The following is a 19,104-nucleotide window of genomic DNA, read 5'->3' on the forward strand; positions in this document are numbered from 1 at the left end:
ATTGAAAATGAGTCAGCCAATGACAACGCCGAAAGAGGAGAAAATTTCGAAGAGTAATTGAACTGGCGGACCGATGAGGAGTGAAGGACAGGCGGCGAGGCAGCGTGGAAGTGAGAGGACATAGATGCTCTTCCAACAACATCCACCTTCCGACACAGTTATAGCACAGCTTCAGCCACGCAACCGACAATACGCAGACAACGCGGTGATCGCACCTGGGATTCGCTGCAAAGCCGCGACTGCTGATGAGGGCAGCCGACTCACGCGGCACAGCTCCGAGGCGACGCAACGTATCGACACAGCGCCTGCCACATACAGCAGTACACGACGAATGATCGCGAATGATGGTAAGACGATTCGTCCCCTCCTCCTTCCCCTTAATAACTGAGTGGTGTCCATGCACAGTTTAATTGGCCCTTATATTTGCAATTTTGTTTGTTTCGTGTAAAAGGTACTGAAGTAAATACATTTCTTTCATCAATCAATCTATTTCATTCGTTCACCAAATTCCTTTAGCAACTGATATCACTCAATTATTGGCCTCCACTGCCGGACCATCTCTCAGTAATTTGCGTGTTATGTGTCGTCAATAACAATTTCTCGATGTCGCTACATTTTTGGCCACCAACGTGGGGTGATCTCATTACTAATTCACATGTTATGTGGTATCACGAACAATATCTCTATTTCACTACTAATTAATAAAAAGTAATGAGAAAATTATTTGAAATAGTTTTCGGTAAAATTTCTGTATTATATCTTTATTTATGATAAGTTGAAAGCGCCAGTTTTCGGAAACGTGACCAGTTATGTACGGTTTACAGCGAAATTATTACCAACACAAGAAATCTTCACCACTGCTCGTGATGTTCGGAATATTTGTCTTTCAAATTTGCCTACGATCGGTATCATCCAAGGGAATGAACCAAATATTCCTGAAGAATAAACATATGACTAAAAAGTAAGAATTAGTATAAGAACTGATGTGAGAATGAAATTTATGAATATGAGAACTTAAAGATATTGTGACCCCTCAAGATACAATACACATATACAGGGTGTTTCAAAAATGACCGGTATATTTGAAACGGCAATAAAAACTAAACGAGCAGCGATAGAAATACACCGTTTGTTGCAATATGCTTGGGACAACAGTACATTTTCAAGCGGACAAACTTTCGAAATTACAGTAGTTACAATTTTCAACAACAGATGGCGCTGCAAGTGATGTGAACGATATAGAAGACAACGCAGTCTGTGGGTGCGCCATTCTGTACGTCGTCTTTCTGCTGTAAGCGTGTGCTGTTCACAACGTGCAAGTGTGCTGTAGACAACATGGTTTATTCCTTAGAACAGAGGATTTTTCTGGTGTTGGAATTCCACCGCCTAGAACACAGTGTTGTTGCAACAAGACGAAGTTTTCAACGGAGGTTTAATGTAACCAAAGGACCGAAAAGCGATACAATAAAGGATCTGTTTGAAAAATTTCAACGAACTGGGAACGTGACGGATGAACGTGCTGGAAAGGTAGGGCGACCGCGTACGGCAACCACAGAGGGCAACGCGCAGCTAGTGCAGCAGGTGATCCAACAGCGGCCTCGGGTTTCCGTTCGCCGTGTTGCAGCTGCGGTCCAAATGACGCCAACGTCCACGTATCGTCTCATGCGCCAGTGCGCCAGAGTTTACACCTCTATCCATACAAAATTCAAACGCGGCAACCCCTCAGCGCCGCTACCATTGCTGCACGAGAGACATTCGCTAACGATATAGTGCACAGGTTTGATGACGGCGATATGCATGTGGGCAGCATTTGGTTTACTGACGAAGCTTATTTTTACCTGGACGGCTTCGTCAGTAAACAGAACTGTTGCATATGGGGAACCGAAAAGCCCCATGTTGCAGTCCCATCATCCCTGCATCCTCAAAAAGTACTGGTCTGGGCCGCCATTTCTTCCAAAGGAATAATTGGCCCATTTTTCAGATACGAAACGATTACCGATTACTGCATCACGCTATCTGGACATTCTTCGTGAATTTGTGGCGGTACAAACTGCCTTAGACGACACTGCGAACACCTCGTGGTTTATGCAAGATGGTGCCCGGCCACATCGCACGGCCGACGTCTTTAATTTCCTGAATGAATATTTCGATGATCGTGTGATTGCTTTGGGCTATCCGAAACATACAGGAGGCGGCGTGGATTGGCCTCCCTATTCGCCAGACACGAACCCCTGTGACTTCTTTCTGTGGGGACACTTGAAAGACCAGGTGTACCGCCAGAATCCAGAAACAATTGAACAGCTGAAGCAGTACATCTCATCTGCATGTGAAGCCATTCCGCCAGACACGTTGTCAAAGGTTTCGGGTAATTTCATTCAGAGACTACGCCATATTATTGCTACGCATGGTGGATATGTGGAAAACATCGTACTATAGAGTTTCCCAGACCGCAGCGCCATCTGTTGTTGAAAATTGTAACTACTGTCATTTCGAAAGTGTGTCTGCCTGAAAATGTACTGTTGTCCCAAGCATATTGCAACAAACGGTGTATTTCTATCGCTGCTCGTTTAGTTTTTACTGCCGTTTCAAATATACCGGTCATTTTTGAAACACCCTGTATATTATATAATAATTGTGTGACGCTTATTGTGAAATCCACTGTAATTTTACAGTCAGTTTAACGCACTTGTATTCACTGATTTGATAGGAGACATTTGTACAGTAATCTTCTATGTACATGGCTAGATAAATGAAAACAGTGGAAATAAATGAAAACAATAATAGGGTTTCGAACTCGGGGCGCAAAGTTAACAGTCCGCGGAGCTGTCCACTGAGGCATCTTTTCCCCTGAATGCCTCGGAAACTTCGACCACTATTTTCCAGAAACGGTCGAGTACATACGCATAAGCCGAGACAAGGGTTCGCTTATTTTGACTCCGCTTCCATTAAGTAATGTTCCTGGGAAATCGGATGACGGCTCTTTCTGTTTTCTCCTCCTCACATGCCTATCCGGGCTGATAGTTTCCATTGATTACTCTTCTACATCGAAGGAGAACACATACAGTCTGTTTCAGTTTCCATCGTGAATTGGGTGATCGGATACTATTGATCATGGAAGTAGTGCTGTGCCTAGTATGATAAAGCTCTTGGATGAAATGCAGTTCATTTTTACCACGTGATCGATTTGCTGATTTGGTCTACGTACCGAAGCAAGCAGCAGTGTCGCGTACTCCATTTGTTTGCTCTGATTTCTTTCCAATGTGTTAAAAAGCCATATTTCGCAACATCATGCCTTCACGCGCTCACGTTGCAAGCCCGCTACTATTTTTATGTATTGTTCGGATTGTGCGAAAATATGTATTCAGAACAAACGCCTTTAATACGTACTCCTTTGACCGAAGAAATTATTTATAATGCAGTTTGACCGTATTTCTAAAACATATTGCAGAGGAGGTAGTACGTACATGGTGCAATGGAAAGAATTGGGGGCATAAATGAATATTTGAATGAATTTTAAGATCAAAGCACTTCTAGCAATTTCATTATCATATTTAAAGAACGTGTATGTGATCAACACAAGATGAATCGTACCTAATGCACATGCGTGACTCCATCTTGAAGCTAACACGTTTATGCCCAAAATCTGAAATGTTAACATCCAAAGCTTTGACGCCATAAATGAAATGATAAAACAGTAAACTGTCTCGGAATTTCCACATGGTCACTTACCTACCAATTTCGAAGATGCAAAGAATAGCGAAAGTATTTTGCTGATTACAGTTCTCAGGAAAGTTCATACTCATTGCGATTGTGCCTAGCTTGAAAGTTGGTATTTGCATTTAAGGGCAGAGCTCAAAATGCATTCAAAGTCACCCACCTCATTAATGGTATATTTAAATCTGAACTCATCACTGACACTAGAAAGAATCGTAGAAGATTCAGTTCAATTTATAGTTATTTTGACTTAAATCTCAGTCATTGATACAAGAAGGAGAACAATTTTCTGTACGTGATCCACATGGCGTAGAGGTACACCGTATGAATCACTGATCAAACAAGAATTCTAGATGCATTATTAAAATCCTGGAATAACTTAAATAATCGAAAGTATGATGTATTCGACGCGCTTCCTATTCGGATGTATTAGTGGAAACCCGATTCTGCACCATGGCCTAAGTACTTGACTTCAGTACGCGTATTAAGTTTGAGCACAAGCAAAGTCACAGTAAAGAGTATAAAATGCCGGAAGGATGTTATACGCCATGCTACAAGTCGCAATCACACCAAATTTTATAATGCGTTGCATGAGAATCACCACTAAAAAGCAACTTCAAAACCAGTTATTACGTCAGTCACCCGTTGCGATAAGGTGAACCAACAGCCAGGTCCGTTAGTTGAAGTCCAGCTGGGAAAACAGACAGTTACAGTCGGGACTGTTTTGTCTCGGAGAAGGAGATTAGTGTTTAACGTCCCGTCGACAACGAGGTCATTACAGACGGAGCACAAGCTCGGATTGAAGAAGGACTGGGAAGGAAATCGGCCGTGGCCTTTCAAAGGAACGATCCAGGCATTTGCCTGAAACGAATTAGGAAAATTACGGACAACCTAAATTAGGATGACCACAGATGGGTTTGAACCGTCGTCCTCCCGAATACGAGTCCAATGTGCTAACCACTGCCCAACCTCGCTCGGTGCTTTATCTCGTTGTAAAGGGACACATTCAGAGACCTCGCGGCCCCGCTGGCTTGCACCTTTACTCCCAAAGAGCCTCTTGTCACACATGCCTTCTCAACTAGTCAAAGTCTATGATACGTTCGGCAATCGATAACTTGGTACTGGATATCTTTTCAGTACGCTTATGATACAGGATACGCGAAAGAAAGAATAAATTTGAAAGTCGACATTGTGAAAAGTAAATTTGTATGTAAAAACAATTTTCCTCTTGAAAGCACGCGTTGCCTTAGCTCCAGTCAGTGAAGTTCGGAATGTTTCCTGTACGTAAGATATGAGAAGGGATGTAAGAGACAGCGCACTACCGAGTTCTCGTTACTGAGATGGGGCGCAGGGCCCTGTTTGATCACCAGTGACACAGATAATGCGCGCTCAGCAAAAAATAGCGGCACGCGCCAAAGGTACCGCGGCCTGGTGCGCGTGGTCCGTGTGATGTGGCGGCCGTGTGAAGTCTGCCGTGCGGCGCGACCGTGACACACTCCACACGTCGCAGGGAAAGGGGAGAGATAGGCGCTTCCTACGGCGAAGCTCTTCATGAGAACTCGTGCCTACCGCAACTTCCGCAACCTGCACGCTGCGACTCGCGGCAGAGGAAGAAGGCGTATCGCGTATCGTCGACTTGCAGTGTTGCCATACTTACGCTATATGCCAGTAATGTTCACTAACGTCACTTTTTAGAGTCACGTAATTATGGAACCGATTCGAATAGCACCATATTGTTTAGAGGCTAATAGGTAACGCTAATGAAGGACATGTGGTTGAAAATATTTAAAAATATCTGCATAACATACGGATGTTGAAAATATTTTGGAGGTAAATGTTCTACATGAGGAATACGATGAATAGGTATCAACTCAGGGTATGTGGTATGTCTGAACAGTTAGGAGCGCCACAAGCTCGTCTTTGTTAGCTGTCATAGCGCATCTTCTGTGGCAATATTGACAATTTTCCCAGGAGGTACTGAATTTTCCACTGTAACGTCGTCCACGTTTATCTAGTAGCACAGCTTCGAGTAGTACTTGTCTGTGTAACCCAGTCGACGAACTTTTCCATCACTTCCAAGAAATCTGGCTCGTAGCTTACAAATAATGAAAATTGCTCACAATTATCGTCACTGATAAAGGAACCTCTCCCTCTGCGTGTCTAGTAGCGCGCATTGGCCAGCCATTTTACGCAATTTCTAATTTTCAGGGTCTAAAATATAACTTGAGTAATTTTCTTCTTTATAAACTCTTCTTCCGTGGAAAAAAATTTTTTTACTTGTGCATCATTTAAACCCAGATACACATCTTCGTAAACATGGGCATATCTCTAATCTGATCTTGGGAAACAGGAGAACCTTAAAATGAACTCCTAACACACAAAAATAATATATGTTTTCCGAAGTTCGAAAAGTGAAACTTACGAATGTTGAAGTCCTTAGAAACATGTATCTTGTACATATGTATATATCCACAACCACGGAACATGTAGAGTAAGTTACTACTAAGGTAACAGTACATAATTGCACAAAATAATCTTAAATACTTTCTCTTAACAACGTCGCGTTTATAGATAAAGTTCAGCTTCTGTATAACGCGATTTCGTTGCACACGACTAATACATAATGACGTAAAAAATCCTACAGAACTTAGCTTCGTAAAAAAACTAGAGGTATCAAAAAGTTTCCGTTCAAAGGTCGTATGGTCCAGAGTCGGTATGTCAATCTGGCAAAATCGCCGTGAGGACTGAGACAATTATCACACAGGAGAACAAGGTTCAAAGTACTCGTTTGGTAAAAGAGCATGTCCTGCTGACTGCAGAAGTCAGTGGCTACTAGCTGCGCATCCTCGTTCGACAGGGACCGTTGAACCTTCAAGGCTTTTTTAAGTGAACAAAGATGTGATAATTACATAGGGAGAGATCAGTACTAGAGTGCGTGCGACGGTCATTAGATTGTTATGTGTGTTTAGTTCCTGTTAAGGTTGTCCGGTTTCCCAAGAGTAGAGATATGTCCATGTTTACAAAGCAAGTACGTCTAGTTTCTAACGATGTAAAAAGTAAAAGAAATATGTTTTTCGTGGAAGGAGAGTTTATAAAGAATTACTCAAGTTATATCTATTTTAGATCATTAAAATTAGAAACTTCTGAAAGCGATAGGTATTACTTCCGCTTTACGGCATTTGCAATAAGGCGACGTGCGTTATCATGAAGCAGCAGCACCCAGCATCGAACTTAGCACACAATCCACAGCGGTGGTCTTCGACAGACCAGCTGCCCCACACTTTCTTCATACTCCGATGGGTGTGTTCCGGTGTTTATCCTTCGGCTGCCACGAAAAGTATAACAGCACGTTTGCCCTATTTTGACACATTTGGAAATAACGTAGACATAGTTCATTTTCCCACCTTTACCACACGCTCGTCGGAAAGACGCAAATGCCATACTAATCCCTTTTCTATCTGTCGGTGCTTATATACCCGCATTGGAGTTGCAATGCTTTGCATATACGCTGCACAAACGTCCTCTATAGGCAACAGTTTGATCGCCCCTTATAACATGTTAATCAATATCGTCATTAGATGTATTAGGAATAATTCGGCTTCCTGATTACTAGATAGAATATTTTTGCGTTTTATGGAACTAGATAAAAGCATCGACAATGATGGCGCCAAGGTACTGGACCATGCAAGAAAGAGGACTGCTATTTTCGTAATGGCGGACCTCAGTTTTAATACTTTTAGGGAAAATTGTGTTACAGAGAGATGTTTGCTATACCTCGAGTAATCAGTTCTCGTTACTGTAATTTTTTGAATTAACGCACTACTGATGTAGCAACTGACATAAAACTTGGCATCGATCATTGACAGGGTCTACGTAGCTGAGTTGAAAGTGCGACTTCCACAAATTACAGTAACATTCTCTTTAATGCCACAGTGAAACGAATAGTGCTATGTATTGGTAATTTATGAACTATCTAAGTCGAAATTTATAACTGACTTCAGCGGATCATAGAAAATTAGCAAAGTTTTGTTATGGAGAACGTTATAAAATACAGGAAACTATGATTTGTTTTATTACCCTGATATTTACTAAAACAAAATAGCTGCAAAATGTCAACATCGGTCACCAGTTTGATAAGGAGAAAACAAATTATTTTCCTACAGGGACCGGTGATTAGCCTTTAACGCAGCAGACACAAAGGTGGAATTTTTTGGGTGAGTTGTACCAGTTCCCGCCTTATTTAGAAGTACCATTTGTGTACTTCTGAGAAGAAACGTATCTAATTCAAGCATTGCACATATAACGGGAGAAAATAGCAGCGTTAATGACATCAAAAACGGCCGTGTGAAAGTTTATTTTCTTGCTACGTATTGCGGCTGCTCTGTAAGCGACAAATGTAGTTTTTCAGGCCACGACTTGTTAATTAAAACTTGTTACGCGTCTAACATATTATTTTAAATTTGCATTCTGGAAGGGGCTGCATTAAACTTAAACATATCGTTCTAGGGTGGTTCGTTTACTTCAGACAAGAAAAGTATCGTAACTGTTGTGATTACGTTATGTCTGGCTACAAATTGTGCTGTAACCCTTTCATTACTAACTGTTTTTTCGGATTGAAATAATTAATCTACAGCAATTTTAATGAACAGTCCGCCTCTGTAGCTTAGTGTTCAGCATAGATGGCTGGCATGCGGCGGACCCGAGTTTGACTCCTAGTTCTGCCAAGGATTTGCCTCTGATAGGAGGACTGGGTGTAATAGGTGTAGTGACCCTCGTGATGCCAGCTGATGGGCAAGTTAAATGAGAAATGGAGAAACGGCTGTGAGTGCATTGTGCTGATCACATGCCTCACTATGCCGCATCTGCAAAGCGCCTCAATGCGAGCTATGACGCGGTGGCCCGTCGCCATGCCTTGGGCATGCAATGTCTGAACGAGGAGCTCGCTTCTGTTTCAATCAACGTCGTTGTCAGAAGTAAAAAAAATGCATATATATCCCTCTGTTTCGTTTTCCAACCGCATGGACGAGTGGGAAATACACGTTCCAATACTAATTCGATGTGGGACCTGTATGGTCCAGTGGTAATAAAATGGTTCAAATGGCTCTGAGCACTATGGGACTCAACATCTTAGGTCATAAGTCCCCTAGAACTTAGATCTAGAGACAGCGACTTTCCTATTTAAAACGTTATTCATGACATCAGTAACAAGTGTTTACAGGTGGATATGAAACATAAAGTCATGAAATAAGTGGACTATATCCGGTACTTAGATTCGTAGTGAACTTCTGCACCCAGTTATAAAGAAGTGCAGGGGAGAGGAGTACGATTGTACAGTAAATCGCTCTTGCAATCAATTAGAGATTAATGAAAGGACTAAGGAAGGAAAATTAGCAGTTAATGTCCTTTCGAAGCGTGGTCATTAGATACGGAGCACAAGCTCGGATTAAGAAAAGAAGGGAGAGGAAATTCTACCACGCCCGTTTCGAAAGATCCATCCCGGCATTTGCCTGGAGCGAATTAGGGAAATGACGGATAGCTGGACGGGGACTTGAACCGACGTTCTCCTGAATGCTAACCATTGCGACACTCTGCGCTGTCGGGAATATTGCTTCATCATGTAGTGTTCTTAAGACGATTTCATAGCATCAGTCATAGAAAGAGTTCGGACACAAGGTGCTAAGATACTAACAGATCAGTGTAACCCACTGTAAAGTGCTACAGAAAGTCTATGGGAGTTTAAATACGATTCGCTAGAAGGAAGGCGCCCTTTATTATTCGAAATGGTGTTAGGAACATTTAGATAACCGGTATTCGAGCCAGACAGTCATCTTGGTGTACCTTGCATAAGGGTCATGAGAGTAACATAGAAACTAGTTATTTCTCGCTCCCTCAGAGCAATGGAACACGACAGGAAGATGGCATTATTGACAGAAAGTACCAACAACAGTGCAGTTGTTTGCGGAGTATGTGTGTATGTTTCAGTGTACATGCAGACCGCTGCCTGGCGACATCCTTATGGTTCTCGAGAACGAAATGATCAGGCTCAGGCTCGCAGATTTGATCATTATGGAAACTGCCTTGTCTCAAAGAGGAGGTCCGTAGGACGTCATTGTTGCTGATCACAAAATATTTTCAAGGATTAGGTATTTTACAACATGTACTGGCGAGATACGTAACGTAGTACAGATTAATTGGTATCTAAGAAGCAATACGTACTCTGATCGACATCTCTTTCCACGAATATGGGTGATTCTGGTAGAGATGTACGAATTGTTTTTCCAGCCTGCCTGCCCGTATTTCCGCCGCAACCATTAAAGCAACGGAGGCACAAGTGTACGTGTGTACTGAAGCATAATGGTTGTAGCAGGCCAAGTTGGGTATCCTCAAGCCTGGAAAGATTCACGGGATCCGTTCAGCCTTATGCAATTGACAAGGGGATGCGCTGTTAATCAGAAGAGACTACAGAATAGCTAGATGTATGTTTGCGAATGTTGTTTCACTAGTTGTAATGGTGGGAGCAGCGAAAAAATCGTAAAAAGCAATCGAGAATAAATTAAGAACAGGGGAGTATATCAGTCACGAAACAGAACCCATCACAGGAAACGGTTTCTTGTGTTGAGAATCAGCTTCAAATAAACCTGTGGGTATCTGAAATGCATTTTGGAAATTTAGAGTGAACCACTTTGCCACTTACAACGAATGTTGCAGTTTGCCGTGGCATACGGAGCTCCATCGCAGTCTTTAACACTGGTAGCATGCCGCGACAGCGTGGACGTGAACCGTATGTGCAGTTGACGGACTTTGAGCGATAGCGTATAGTGGGCATGCGGGAGGCCGGGTGGACGTACTACTCATCCTGGAAAATACAACAGGTATGACTATGGTCTTATTTGGCCGATACGCATTAAGGTTACAGAAAACAGACTTTCGAAACCTTAACTTAGTTGGTGTTCCAGTATATGTACACTCCTGGAAATGGAAAAAAGAACACATTGACACCGTTGTGTCACACCCACCATACTTGCTCCGGACACTGCGAGAGGGCTGTACAAGCAATGATCACACGCACTGCACAGCGGACACACCAGGAACCGCGGTGTTGGTCGTCGAATGGCGCTAGCTGCGCAGCATTTGTGCACCGCCGCCGTCAGTGTCAGCCAGTTTGCCGTGGCATACGGAGCTCCATCGCAGTCTTTAACACTGGTAGCATGCCGCGACAGCGTGGACGTGAACCGTATGTGCAGTTGACGGACTTTGAGCGATAGCGTATAGTGGGCATGCGGGAGGCCGGGTGGACGTACCGCCGAATTGCTCAACGCGTGGGGCGTGAGGTCTCCACAGTACATCGATGTTGTCGCCAGTGGTCGGCGGAAGGTGCACCTGCCCGTCGACCTGGGACCGGACCGCAGCGACGCACGGATGCACGCCAAGACCGTAGGATCCTACGCAGTGCCGTAGGGGACCGCACCGCCACTTCCCAGCAAATTAGGGACACTGTTGCTCCTGGGGTATCGGCGAGGACCATTCGCAACCGTCTCCATGAAGCTGGGCTACGGTCCCGCACACCGTTAGGCCGTCTTCCGCTCACGCCCCAACATCGTGCAGCCCGCCTCCAGTGGTGTCGCGACAGGCGTGAATGGAGGGACGAATGGAGACGTGTCGTCTTCAGCGATGAGAGTCGCTTCTGCCTTGGTGCGAATGATGGTCGCATGCGTGTTTGGCGCCGTGCAGGTGAGCGCCACAATCAGGACTGCATACGACCGAGGCACACAGGGCCAACACCCGGCATCATGGTGTGGGGAGCGATCTCCTACACTGGCCGTACACCACTGGTGATCGTCGAGGGGACACTGAATAGTGCACGGTACATCCAAACCGTCATCGAACCCATCGTTCTACCATTCCTAGACCGGCAAGGGAACTTGCTGTTCCAACAGGACAATGCACGTCCGCATGTATTCCGTGCCACCCAACGTGCTCTAGAAGGTGTAAGTCAACTACCCTGGCCAGCAAGATCTCCGGATCTGTCCCCCATTGAGCATGTTTGGGACTGGATGAAGCGTCGTCTCACGCGGTCTGCACGTCCAGCGCGAACGCTGGTCCAATTGAGGCGCCAGGTGGAAATGGCATGGCAAGCCGTTCCACAGGACTACATCCAGCATCTCTACGATCGTCTCCATGGGAGAATAGCAGCCTGCATTGCTGTGAAAGGTGGATGTACACTGTACTAGTGCCGACATTGTGCATCCTCTGTTGCCTGTGTCTATGTGCCTGTGGTTCTGTCAGTGTGATCATGTGATGTATCTGACCCCAGGAATGTGTCAATAAAGTTTCCCCTTCCTGGGACAATGAATTCACGGTGTACTTATTTCAATTTCCAGGTGTGTATATCCACAAATTCTTAGGTGCAAAGGAACTCAACTTTCGCGGATGCTTATGCTTACTACAAAAACCACGTATTAGAAGTGAACTGGTGATGATTTCAATCGAGAATAGCCAGTACTAGTCGAAACGGGATGAAGTTACAGAGAAAACCGTTAATATCGAAAAGATAGATAAGCCCGAAACAGGCCGAAAAGAAAACAAGAAAAAATAAAACCGACTGTTTCCTGGCCTATAACGAACCAAATAAATATTTGTATATATCACCGAGACTAGTCTTGTGAGGCTCGGTTTACATTTTTTAGAAAAAGAAAAGAAAACAGTCAGGCAAAAACGGGCGGGTTAAAAGCGGAATATGTGCACCTCTGGATGTAGCACAAGTGACCAAAAATTAACGAGATTTGCTTTCACATTAGTAACATGAGGAATATCGGATGGTGATATTTTGCAACCAAGAAATAATACTGAATAAGAAGTGGTGTAGGAACACAATTTGGTTCGTTTAGTCAGTGGCAGCCTGACCCAAAGGCCCCATATATATATATATATATATATATATATATATATATATATATATATATATATTGAAGTTTAGCATCACCTCGAAGCAAAATATGAGCAAAAAGAACTGAGTCACATGAAGCGGTTTGGAAAACACAATATCCGAATTTCTTGAAGTTGAAATCGAAACGAAAATGCAGAAAAATCAGAATTGTGAAAGGCGAAGGTTTTTTCGACTTCATCGACCATATTAACCCAAGGGACACGTAATCAAGAGGCGACACACCGTAAATAAATTGTACGCCATACAACTAAAGTAAAACTGTTTATAATCTGCAAACAGCAACACCTAGAAAAATATTATGCGTACTACCATACCAGACTAAAGACGCTTTGTAAATAAAAGCGAAATGCATCTGGTGAAAACACCCTTAAACTACAGTAAGTTTTAGTCCAGAAAAATAATAATATTTAATATTTGAGTTCTTGTAATAATACGTGTGATTTAGTTTTCGAATGTTTTCTTTCTGTGAGAAATTAAAACGAATTTTCAGCCTTGAAGTCATAGTACTACATGAACTTCTCGTATGGAGTAATACAAAGCGCTCTTGTTCACAAGAGAATTTGGTGATACAGAACCCGCAATGAATGGGCACGGGGGATGTCGACCCTGGCTGTGGGTTTGAGGCCATTTCCCACGCTTGTTTATGCAAATGCTGGATTGTCCCCACATCCCGCTTCGCAAAATACAACACTCAGACAGCTAAAATACGACCACACGCAAAACTAAGATTACACGATTCACATGCAGGTGCTGCAGGCGACTTCCCTCCCTTAACAGACGACTGCGGCGTACAGGACGGTAGAATGGAACTGTTCCCTGACATACTTGTATTTTTATTATACAACACGGTACAGTGAGGTGAAAAAAGTCATGGGATAGTGACCGGTAGAATTGCATACGTAAGATATAAAAAGACAGACCATTAACGGAGCTGTCTTTTGTACTCACGTGATTCATGTTCAAAAGGGTTCCGACGTTATTATACTGCACGATGGGAGTTAACAGACCTTGAAGGTGGAATGGTAATTGGAGCTGTACACTTGGCAATTCAATATTTCGAGATCCAGTCTCAAGAAAACCAAATTTAAGGTATTCTCACCACAGACAACGCAGTGGCGGACGGTCTTCACTTAACGACCGAGAGCGTCGGCGTTTGCTTAGAGTTGTCAGTGCCAACAGACAAAGACCACCGCGTGAAATAACTGCAGAAACCAAGTTGGGACGTACGACGAACTTATCCGTTAAGCCAGGGTGGCAAAATTTGACGTTAATGCGCTGTGGCAGCATACAAACGTCGACTTGGCCAGTAGTACGACATAGGCTGCAGCGCCTCTCTTGGAGTCGTGACCATATCGGTTGGACCATAGACGACTGGAGAACCTGGTCACATGAGTCCCGATTTCATTTGGTTAGAGCTGACGATAGGGTTAGATTGCAGTGCAGATACCACGAAGCCGTGGAACCAAGTTGTCAACAAGGCACTGTGTAAGCTGGTGGTGCTACGTGATGATGTGGGTTCTGTTTGCAGGGAACCGACTTCATCCTCAGGTCTAAGTGAACCCTTAGGTGGCTGAAAATGGTTGTATAAATGTAACTCCATCCCAAGTCCGGAGGCTGGTCGATTTCCAATTATAAAATACCAACAGCCATTATTTTGGTTTTATTTGTTAGACAACCAGTTTCGGCATTACATTTTGCAAGCCTGAAAATGGCATAATTTAATGAGGAAATTGGTTGCCTAACAAATAAAACCAAAATAACGGCTGTTGGTGTTTTATTACTGAAAATGGTTATGTTCGGCTACTTTGAGACTGTTTGCAGCCATTAATGCACTTCAGGTTCCCAAACAACGATGTTATATGACGTGGTCACAGCTGTTTGGCTTTGGTTTGAGGAACATTCCGCACAATTCGAGCGAATGATCTGGCCACCCAGGTCGCCCGTCATTAATCTCATCGAACATGTATGGGAAATTATCGAGAGGTCAGTTCGTGCACAAGATCTTAACCGCCAACACTTCCACTCTTATGGACGGCTATCAGCACGCCTCAGCATTTCTGCAGGGTACTTCCGGCGTCTTTTAGAGTAAATTCCAGACGAGTTGCTCCACTACGCCGGGCGGAACGATGTCCGACACGATATTACTAGATATCCCATGATTTTTGCCACCTCAGTCTACGTACAATAAAGTCATCAGTCGAAGCAATGAAATTTCTCGCATAAAATGGTTTTTGATTTTTACAAGCATTCTGACTAATGTTAAAAAATAATTAGTTTTGTATTTAGATGTAAAGCTGTAGTGAAAAGTTGTTTCAGACACAAGACTGTACTATTTAAAATATTTAATACATGTTATAATTTTGAAATACATCCCTATTAATTATAATTAGTATCTCTACCATTTTAATGAACATTTATCATATTTATGTCAATTACCGAAATTATAAATTATGCATGTTTCTTTAGCTAAATGCATTGCTCATCTCCTCGACTTTTTGGCGCATATTCAGTAGTGGTTACTGAGAAGGGTGAATTGTGAGCCAAGTTGGTGTTCAGGGGAAACGTTTTACAGAAAAGTTTTTGTAATGGGAGATTTTGTGAGTCCTGCAAAAAAGCATATGGAACGGTGGTCAAAATCGTGAGGAGAAGTTACACAACAAATTATTTCGTACGATGACGCTTAAACAATACCACGATCCTGGATCTCTCTACTTCAAACAGGAAACATAGTTCTAGATACACATGCCAATGAGAAAAATTGAGAAAAATGGATGGAGGAGACTGCTGTGTCGTCCGAACAAGACACAGCCAGGGCAAAAGCACCACGGGTGCAAAGATGCGAGATGGTGCACGAGTTCCATCAGCGCCAAGGGTGACTCTGAGGATGAAGATATCGACTTCCCCTCGACCAATTACCGGCCGAGTACAATCTGCCAATGACCGGACGACAACGGACAGAAGCAATCTCGGAAGATAGAAGATCAGCTCTTACCTACTTGGTTATAGATGGTCGTCCAGGGCTGACTTAGACAGGGAACGTCGTTTAGTGAAATCTTAGAGGTGAACAGACAGTTGCTGTAAACTGCATTCGCTGTGTACTGTGAAGTTTACCTGTGGTTATTTGTACTTAGGCAATGAAGGCGTTTCTCTATGTAGTATTACAAGCAGTGCTGCAGACTTCAGTATTCAACTAGTCTCAAAGATAAGTAAACCACTTAATTAATTTGTGTTACTTACTAATTAAATGGAGTTGTAGAACCTTTGTTCTCGTATCCTGTTACCTGACCCTGTGGCATAGCTGTGTAATAGTGGCAAGGATCAATTGCATTAGCAGTGTACTGCACCAGAAGCCATTTCACGAACTCACGAACTCGGCCTAATGCATCAACGGTGGCAACTCTGCCTCTGCAGAAACTCTGCCTCCACAGAAACTGTGCCTCCGCAGCAACTCTGCCTCCGCAGCAACTCTGCCTCCGCAGCAACTCTGCCTCCGCAGCAACTCTGCCTCCGCAGCAACTCTGCCTCCGCAGCAACTCTGCCTCCGCAGCAACTCTGCCTCCGCAGCAACTCTGCCTCCGCAGCAACTCTGCCTCCGCAGCAACTCTGCAAAACTGGCGATGAGGGTTTACAGAAGAGACAAAGATGACCACTAAACTATTTTTCAGGATTTGTGAATTGTTATTCCGTACCACACACCGCTAATATTCATTACTCTCCCGTGTGATCTCAAAGTATTCAGAATTATTTACACAGACAACACGAGGGTTACCAAAGGGGGTTGCTGAACAGTTGTAAACATTATTTGTACTCCATTACTTAAGACTATGCTATAATGGGATTAACGATAACTGAAAGATAAAAGGTAGTTTAGTATTGTATTAAGCGCTCCTGCATTATTACTCCATATCCTGGATGGCTCTGTCAGTGTCATGTCAACATTGGATGTGGACTGTGTGCGGCGATCGGTAAAGCGTTAGAAGCAGCAGCAGCAGAGCCTAGCGCACTGTGCAGCCGTTAGGCGGTCCACTCGGCCCGCCCACTCCACTCGTGATTCAGGGCGCAGAGCTGGAGCGCCGCCCCGTCCCGAACCCGCCGCACACAAAGTTGGCCGCTGGCAGGGCAGCTGTCTCCGAATGGCCGTTTACCGCTGGCTGCGCCGGAGGCGTGCGGACACCGCTGACGGGAAATCGATGCCCGGCCTGCGGCCGTCTGGCAGCAGGGAGGCTCCGTACCACGGCGCCTGTCGGCGACACCGCCTGCGGAAGGCGGGCACCGGGACACGCTGAACGCGGTCCGAGCCTCCAGGTGCCTGCCACCTTGCTGTGTGGGTCCAAGAAGTTGTGATTGCGTTTCCCGCGGTTACGTGACATCATCTCCAGCGGCTTCTGCAAAGCCCAGATACCACGAGAGGACTGTCGCCAGTACATCGCGATTACCTTTTACGTTTTCTGGCGAAATTAATCCAGGTGATTCCTGGAACTATTTCATAGGGTATTGCAGGAGGAATAGTCAGTCTTCAGGGACATGGCAAGCACGAGTACTCGAGGCAAAAGAGTCTAGTGGACTTGGATTTTAAAATGCATACCCTCAAGAACTATGAACACTTCATCATCTTCGATACTGTGAAACAAATCTCTTCTACTGAAAGCTCCTGGTTCTGAAACGAATACTTTAAGAATTTCAAGCACTTGTTCAGTGGAAAAGAGGTGCTTCACATTCGCGAAGAATAAAAAATGCTCATAGATCTTCACGCAGGAATTTTAGAGCAAATCTTTACCAGACTTTTCTGCGTCGAATGATCGTTCCTGTCATATCCCTGAAAACTGACCATTCCAGATCGGACTCCCTGTATGAGGCAAGGAAACAAATGTTTACGATTTGTATATGCAGACTGAAGCGATGAATGAAAATTATTACCAACGCCCGGATTCGTAGAAGGGTCTCCTGGTCAGTAGGTAGAATCGCGAACCACTACGCCACCCTGGCACAGCGGCTTTGCACAACTACATGAAGTACCCCATGACGTCTCTCTCTTCTGTATAAATTCCCATTTACGCCTCAGGCCCCTTGGTATTCCCCCTAAACTCTAACAGCATTTCAGAGGCCGTCCAACTACACTACTGGCCATTAAAATTGCTACACCACCAAGATGACGTGCTACAGACGCGAAATTTAACAAACAGGAAAAAGATGCAGTGATATGCAAATGATTAGGTTTTTCAGAGTATTCACACAAGGTGGCGCAGGTGGCGACATCTACAACGTGCTGACGTGAGGAATGTTCCCAGCCGATTTCTCACACAGAGTTGACCGCCGTTGCCTGGTGAAACGTTGTTGTGATGCCTCGTGTAAGGAGGAGAAACGCGTAGCATCACGTTTCCGACTTTAATAACTGTCGGATTGTAGCCTATCGCGATTGCGATTTATCGTATTGCGACATTCCTGCGCGCGTTGGTGGAGATCCAATGACTGTTAGCAGAATATGGAATCGGTGGGTTCAGGAGGGTCATACGGAACGCCGTGCTAGATCCCAACGGCCTCGTATCACTAGCAGTCGATATTACAGGCATCTTATCCGCATGGCTGTAACGGATCGTGCAGCCACGGGGACGTTTGCAACACAACAACCATCTGCACGAACAGTTCGACGACGTTTGCAGCAGCATGGATTATCAGCTCGGAGACCATGGCTGCGGTAACCCTTTATGCTGCATCACACACAGGAGCGCCTGCGATTATGTACTCAACGACTAACCTGGTTGCACGAATGGCAAAACGTCAGTTTTTCGGAGGAATCCAGGCTCTCTTTACAGCATCATGACATCGCATCCGTATTTGGCGACGTAGCGGTAAACGCACATTGGAAGCGTGCATTCGTCATCGCCGTACTGGCGTATCAACCGGCGTGATGGTATGGGGTGCCATTGGTTACACGTCTCGGTCACCTCTTGTTCGCATTGGCGGCACTTTGAACAGTGGACGTTACATTTCAGATGTGTTACGAGCCGTGGCTCTACCCTTCATTCGATCCCTGCGAAACCCTACATTTCAGCAGGATAATGCACAACCGCATGTTGCAGGTCCTGTACGGGCCTTTCTGGATACAGAAAATGTTCGACTGCTGCCCTGGCCAGCACATTCTCCAGATCTCTCACCAACTGAAAACGTCTGGTCAATGGTGGCCGAGCAACTGGCTCGTCACAATACGCCAGTCACTACTCTTGATGAACTGTGGTATCGTGTTGAAGCTGCATGGGCAGCTGTACCTGTGCACGCCATCCAAGCTCTGATTGACTCAATACTCAGGCGTATCAAGGCCGTTATTACAGCCAGAGGTGTTTGTTCTGGGTACTGGTATCTCAGGATCTATGCACCCAATTTGAGTGAAAATGTAATCACATGTCAGTGCTAGTGTAATATATTTGTCCAATGAATACCCGTTT

Source organism: Schistocerca cancellata, chromosome 5, assembly GCF_023864275.1.
Source record: "Schistocerca cancellata isolate TAMUIC-IGC-003103 chromosome 5, iqSchCanc2.1, whole genome shotgun sequence".
In the NCBI taxonomy this organism is placed as follows: Eukaryota; Metazoa; Arthropoda; class Insecta; order Orthoptera; family Acrididae; genus Schistocerca; species Schistocerca cancellata.